Source organism: Rhinoraja longicauda, chromosome 38, assembly GCF_053455715.1.
Source record: "Rhinoraja longicauda isolate Sanriku21f chromosome 38, sRhiLon1.1, whole genome shotgun sequence".
Lineage (NCBI taxonomy): Eukaryota > Metazoa > Chordata > Chondrichthyes > Rajiformes > Arhynchobatidae > Rhinoraja > Rhinoraja longicauda.
The window spans coordinates 3,063,545-3,070,186 of record NC_135990.1 but is presented as its reverse complement, the minus strand read 5'-3'; positions in this window follow the sequence as shown (position 1 = coordinate 3,070,186).

Here is a 6,642-nt window from a genome sequence, read left to right as displayed (position 1 = left end):
CCCGGAGGAAACCCACGCGGTCACGGGGAGAACGTACAAACTCCGTGCAGGCAGCGCCCGTGGTCAGGATCAAATCCGGGTCTCTGGCACTGTGAGGCAGCAAATCTACCGCTGCGCCACCGTGTCGCCCAGGTTGCTTGAGGACTTTGTGTTTTGCTTTAAGGATAAAGGGAGTGTATTTTTTGTATGTGGTGGAACATTTAAGATGGAGGCAATAATTGCATTTGCTTTAGAAGCTTAGCTACGTGTGAGATGTTGTTCCAGTGGGAGAGGGGGAGAGAGGGAAGGTGAGAAAGAGGGGTAGAGAGAATCTAACCCTGGTTAGGATAAAGGAAAGCCGAAGGTAAATGTCAGGGGTGATTGCGTTTGCCTTATTTAGATTACTTGAAAAGCGTGTGGTTAATTACATTGAGTACAAGCACTTTGATGTTCCATCCACAGAAATAAAAGCCCTGACATTTTCTAAGTTTACTTTGTCTGCCTTAACTTAGCTTTTCACTCTCCAAAGTCTACAGCGAAGGTTTTCAGATGGACATGTGTGTTTGTACAAAGCAAATTCCAACTATAGTGTAAACACCTTGAAACATGCCCACCTCTAGACTGCTATCAAGTACTGCTTCGAAATATCTGTGCCATCTGCAAATACTAACATCTCCTCACAGCAACCTTAACACACACACACACACACACACACACACACACACACACACACACACACACACACACACACACACACACACACACACACACACACACACACACACACACACACACACACACACACACACACATAGACACACACACACACAGACACACACACGTACACACACGCACACACACATACACACACACACATAGAAACACACACGTAGACACACACACACGTACACACACATACACACACGCACACGCACACACGCACACACACACACACACACACACACACACACACACACACACACACACACACACACACACACACACACACACACACACACACACACACACACGGTTGTTCTGTAAAGACTTTTGTGCAAAGGGAAGCACCACAGTTTGGGGTCGAGACCCTTCTACAGGTGTCAACCCGAAACATCACCCATTCCTTCCATCCAGAGGTGCTACCTGTCTCGCTGAGTTACTCCAGCGTTTGGTGTCGATTTTCGGTTTAAACCAGCATCTGCAGTTCCTTCCTACACCGTAAACCTGTGTCCTCTGGTCCTCGATTCCCCTACTCTGGGCAAAAGACTCTGTGCATCTACCCGATCTATTAATCTCATGATTTTATACACCTCTATAAGATCCCTCCTCATCCTCCTGAGCTCCAAGGAACAGAGTCCTAGTCTGCTCAACCTCTCCTTCTCGCCCTGGCCATCGAGTCCTGGCAACATCCTCGTAAATACACTGGAATTTAGAAGGATGAGAGGAGATCTTATCGAAACGTATAAGATTATTAAGGGGTTGGACACGTTAGAGGCAGGAAACATGTTCCCAATGTTGGGGGAGTCCAGAACCAGGGGCCACAGTTTAAGAATAAGGGGTAGGCCATTTAGAACTGAGATGAGGAAAAACTTTTTCAGTCAGAGAGTTGTGAATCTGTGGAATTCTCTGCCTCAGAAGGCAGTGGAGGCCAATTCTCTGAATGCATTCATGGGAGAGCTGGATAGAGCTCTTAAGGATAGCGGAGTCAGGGGGAGAAGGCAGGAACGGGGTACTGATTGAGAATGATCAGCCATGATCACATTGAATGGCGGTGCTGGCTCGAAGGGCCGAATGGCCTCCTCCTGCGCCTATTGTCTATTGTCTATAAATCATCTCTGCACTTATTCGCTTTCTCTGCAATTATTGTTTAACTAATGGTTCGCATTTCCCAATCTGATTTTAGCCTGTTTGGAACATGCTTAATGTACTCTGAGAGGATAGTGACAACAATTTAATTGACTAATCACAGTAATTGGGTGCCTAACATTAAGCAATCTATCATAAGATGGTCAATTGGTGACATAAATGCTTTCCAAAAAATTAAAAAAAACTCCAAACTAACTTTTCCACAGCAAAATGCAGGGTAAATCCTTCGAGAGTCCAGGGAATGTATGGTGTTTCAAAGAGCCTTGTTATCTTACACTAGGCTTTGAAAAATATGCTCATTACAGAATCTCTTACCACTGCCATAGGATTAGAACCTGCTGGATAACGACTGAACAAATTAAGTGAAATGACGCTCGTTGGTCATATTTTCTCAGGAACAGCTAAGAAAATGTATAATGTACAATGGTCCCTACTGTTTAAACCAGGCCACAAGTTCTGTCAGAGTTCCTGTGAATACCTATCCCTGCTAAGCCACGTTTCGGATTTCATAAGATCCTTGTTGTACATAATCCTTTGGGTTGCTGTAAAGAATAAACTTTCATTCCTCAAAGGAATTTGCAACACTGCAGCTTGTTTTAAAATGCTGGCCTTCAAGACAAGGCACTTAACTAAGGAAAACAAAGTCAATTTATTTTGGTGCGGTGACAAGGGAATTTGGGCATGGATATCCACGCTGGCATTCCAGCGCAGTTCTGAGGGAACATTACACTGGTTTACACATAGAAACATAGAAAGTAGGTGCAGGAGTAGGCCATTCGGCCCTTCGAGCCTGCACCGCCATTCAATATGATCATGGCTGATCATCCAACTCAGTATCCTGTACCTGCCTTCTCTCCATACCCCCTGATCCCTTTAGCCACAAGGGCCACATCTAACTCCCTCTTAAAATATAGCCAATGAACTGGCCTCAACTACCTTCTGTGGCAGAGAATTCCACATAGACTCATAGAGTCATAGAGTAGGAAAATAACTGCAGATGCTGGTACAAATCGAAGGTATCACAAAATGCTGGAGTAACTCAGCAGGTTAGGCAGCATCTAGGAGAGAAGGGATGGGTGACGTTTTGGGTCGAGACCCTTCTTCAGACTGAAGAAGGGTCTCGACCCGAAACGTCACCCATTCCTTCTCTCCTAGATGCTGCCTGACCTGCTGAGTTACTCCAGCATTTTGTGATACCTTAATGTCATAGAGTGATACAGTGTGGAAACAGGCCCTTCAGCCCAACTTGCCCACACCGGATAACATGTTCCAGCTACACTATGCCCCACCTGCCCGCGTTTGGTCTATTTCCCTCCAAACCTGTCCTATCCATGTACCTGTCTAACCTGCCTCAACTACCTCCTCTGGCTGTGTTTAGCAATGGGGAGATCAGGTGGGTTTAGGCGGACTGAGCGGAGGTGTTCAGCGAAACGATCGCCGAGCCTGCGCTTGGTCTCGCCGATATATAAGAGTTTAGTGAAACGATTGTCGAACCTACACGTGGTCAAGACCAAGCCCAAGCTCGGCGATCGTTCCATTGAACACCTCCGCTCAGTTCGACTAAACCTACCTGATCTCCCGGTGGCTCAGCACTTTAACTCCCCCTCCCATTCCCACACTGACCTCTCTGTCCTGGGCCTCCTCCACTGTCAGAGTGAGGCCCAGCGCAAATTGGAGGAACAGCACCTCAAATTTTGCTTGGGTAGCTTACACCCCAGCGGTATGAACAGTGACTTCTCTAACTTCAAGTAGCCCTTGCTTTCCCTCTCTCTCCATCCCTCCCCCTCCCCGGTTCTCCAACCAGTCTTACTGTCTCCGACTTAATTTTATCGCTGTTTGCCTTGTTGTTACCTTCTCCCACCTAATACTGACCTACTCTACATTTTCCTTGATCTCCATTCCCTTTGCCCTGTTTTCACACCTCACACCTCCTTATCTACGTATCTCCCTCCCCCGTGACATCAGTCAGAAGAAGGGTCTCAACCCGAGACGTCACCCATTCCTTCCTCCTGTCCCGCTGAGTTACTCCAGCATTTTGTGTCCATCAGGTTTGCAGGTTTCTGATTTCCGCAACTGATCTCCCGGTGGCCCAGCACTTTAACTCCCCCTCCCATTCCCAGTCTGACCTCTCTGTCATGGGCCTCCTCCAGTGCCATAGTGAGGCCCGCCGGAAATTGGAGGAACAGCACCTCATATTTCGCCTGGGCAGTTTGCAGCCCGGTGGTATGAACGTCGACTTCTCCAACTTCAGATAGTTCCTCTGTCCCTCCCTTCCCCTCCTCCTTCCCAGATCTCCCTCTATCTTCCTGTCTCCACCTATATCCTTCCTTTGTCCCACCCCCGACATCAGTCTGAAGAAGGGTCTCGACCCGAAACGTCACCCATTCCTTCTCTCCCGAGATGCTGCCTGACCTGCTGAGTTACTCCAGCATTTTGTGAATAAATCGATTTGTACCAGCATCTGCAGTTATTTTCCTTATACTACAGGTTTGCAGGTTTATTGGCTTTGGTAACATTGTAAATTGTCCCTCGTGTGTAGGATAGTGTTAATGCACAGGGTGATCGCTGGGCGGCGTGGGCTGGAGGGCCAGTATATGCGCGGTATCTCTAAAATCTAAAGACTAAAGAGTTCTCAGTCTCCTGCCTCCCAACAAGGGTATACCTCTCATCCTCAGTCAGAGACTGTCTGAATCTCATGATGACTTGAGAATTCTCATCGCCTCTTGTGGAATTCCATCTGAGCTTTACTTTAGTGTGCATTTGTAAATGTGACATTCATGCGTATTAATGCACTTTGATGGTAAGATTGCATGTTGGTGGTTACCAGTTTGCTATCAAGCAGCTTGCACATGTTGAAAGAGCTCTGTGTATACTGGACCATTTGTTCCAACACCTCACAGTTGTGTGATTAGCACTAACACGTTATATTACATCCCACCAAACCAAACCTTCTTCATGATACTAGCGCCTATTTAACTGAAGGGAACACCAGTGATTCCTTATACATCTTTACTTGCACAGTCACAGAGTGATACAGCGTGGAAACAGGCCCTTCAGCCCAACATGTCCCAGCTACACTAGTCCCACCTGCCTCCAAACCTGCCCTATCCATGTACCTATCGAATTATTTCTTAAATGTTGCGATAGTCAATAGACAATAGGTGCAGGAGGAGGCCATTCGGCCCTTCGAGCCAGCACCGCCATTCAATGTGATCATGGCTGATCATTCTCAATCAGTACCCCGTTCCTGCCTTCTCCCCATACCCCCTGACTCCGCTATCCTTAACAGCTCTATCTAGCTCTCTCTTGAATGCATTCAGAGAATTGGCCTCCACTGCCTTCTGAGGCAGAGAATTCCACAGATTCACAACTCTCTGACTGAAAAAGTTTTTCCTCATCTCAGTTCTAAATGGCCTACCCCTTATTCTTAAACTGTGGCCCCTTGTTCTGGACTCCCCCAACATTGGGAACATGTTTCCTGCCTTTAACGTGTCCAATGTAGCGACCATAGAGATTAGTCCTGGGAGTCGAACCCTCAGATTGGCCAGCAAGGTCACGTGTGGGTACGACCGCAGGGATTGGTCCAAGGAGTTGAGCTCGCTGATTGGTCAGCGACGTCACGTGTGGTTTTGCCGCCCAAAACCAGTTAGTTGGGAGACTTCCTCGAAGTGAACAGTTAGAATTAATGGTTGTCTGTAATCTCGTTCGTTATACTTTGTAATCGAATGTTGCTGTCGCAATAAACTTCTTTAACAAAGAACGAGCCTCCAGACCCGCCATACCAACCCCTTAATAATCTTATACGTTTCGATAAGATCTCCTCTCATCCTTCTAAATTCCAGTGTATACAAGCCTAGTCGCTCCAGTCTTTCAACATACGACAGTCCCGCCATTCCGGGAATTAACCTAGTAAACCTACGCTGCACGCCCTCAATAGCAAGAATATCCTTCCTCAAATTTGGAGACCAAAACTGCACACAGTACTCCAGGTGCGGTCTCACTAGGGCCCTGTACAACTGCAGAAGGACCTCTTTGCTCCTATACTCAACTCCTCTTGTTATGGAGGCCAACATTCCATTGGCTTTCTTGGCGATGGTCTCTGCTGACTGCTCATTCCACACACCCACCACTCTTTATGTGAAAACAGTTACCCCTCAGAATCTCTCAGACTGAAGAAGAGTCTCGATCCGAAACATCACCTATTGTCAGGCAGCATCTCTGGAGAGAAGGAATGGGTGACATTTCGACATATCTATTCCTCGGGTGTTCTGGTTTCCTCCCATACTATTGACCCTAAACGTCACCCATTCCTTCTCTCCAGAGATGCTGCCTGACCCACTGAGTTACTCCAGCTTTTTGTGTCTATCTGTGGTTTAAACCAGCATCCGCAGTTCCTTCCTAAACTAAAAGAATTCGACGGTCGATCATGGCAATTGGAAACACGATGAATTTAAGCCCCATTTCCTCTTGATGTGAGTGCGAACAGGCTCAATATAAGCAGATGTAAGTGGGACTACCCCTCGAGACACAGACTAACGCTGAAAGTGATCTGCTTTTGCTCTACTTGAAAGACTATGACACGCCACCTTGTATCTGCACCACCAAACATAAATCATTAAATATATTGTACGCAAAGTTGCCAGGAGATGGTCACTTCATGGTTATACTTTACCAGCTGTACTTTTTGAGAAGGCTCTGGCCCTTCAACGTCTGCAGTCAGACGCTGCAGATAGACAATAGACAATAGACAATAGGTGCAGGAGGAGGCCCTTCGGCCCTTCTAGCCAGCACCGCCAT